The sequence below is a fragment of the Lagopus muta genome, chromosome 14 (assembly GCF_023343835.1).
Source record: "Lagopus muta isolate bLagMut1 chromosome 14, bLagMut1 primary, whole genome shotgun sequence".
Classification (NCBI taxonomy): Eukaryota; Metazoa; Chordata; class Aves; order Galliformes; family Phasianidae; genus Lagopus; species Lagopus muta.
In genome coordinates, this window is record NC_064446.1 from 790,912 (window position 1) to 791,280 (window position 369).

Consider the following 369-nt stretch of genomic DNA (forward strand, 5'->3'; position numbering starts at 1 on the left):
AGGTATAGGAGCAGGAATAGGAGCAGGAATAGGAGCAGGTATAGGAGCAGGTATAGGTGCAGGTATAGGAGCAGGTATAGGAGCAGGAATAGGAGCAGGTATAGGTGTAGGTATAGGAGCAGGAATAGGAGCAGGTATAGGAGCAGGAATAGGAGCAGGAATAGGAGCAGGAATAGGTGCAGGTATAGGTGCAGGTATAGGAGCAGGTATAGGTGTAGGTATAGGAGCAGGAATAGGAGCAGGTATAGGTGTAGGTATAGGAGCAGGAATAGGAGCAGGTATAGGAGCAGGTATAGGAGCAGGAATAGGAGCAGGTATAGGTGTAGGTATAGGTGTAGGTATAGGAGCAGGTATAGATGCAGGTATAGG

The 369-nt window shown here is 48.2% G+C and overlaps 1 long non-coding RNA gene across 2 annotated transcripts; it reads left to right on the top strand.

Annotated features, from left to right (window-relative positions):
* On the top strand, positions 1-369 carry LOC125700370 (uncharacterized). Of its 2 annotated transcripts, none has more exons than XR_007379886.1 (3): positions 1-74; positions 111-206; positions 279-369. It is a non-coding gene; the product is annotated as an uncharacterized LOC125700370 (long non-coding RNA). The 2 variants fall into 2 exon arrangements; XR_007379887.1 differs by having other exon boundaries at positions 111-212; positions 273-333.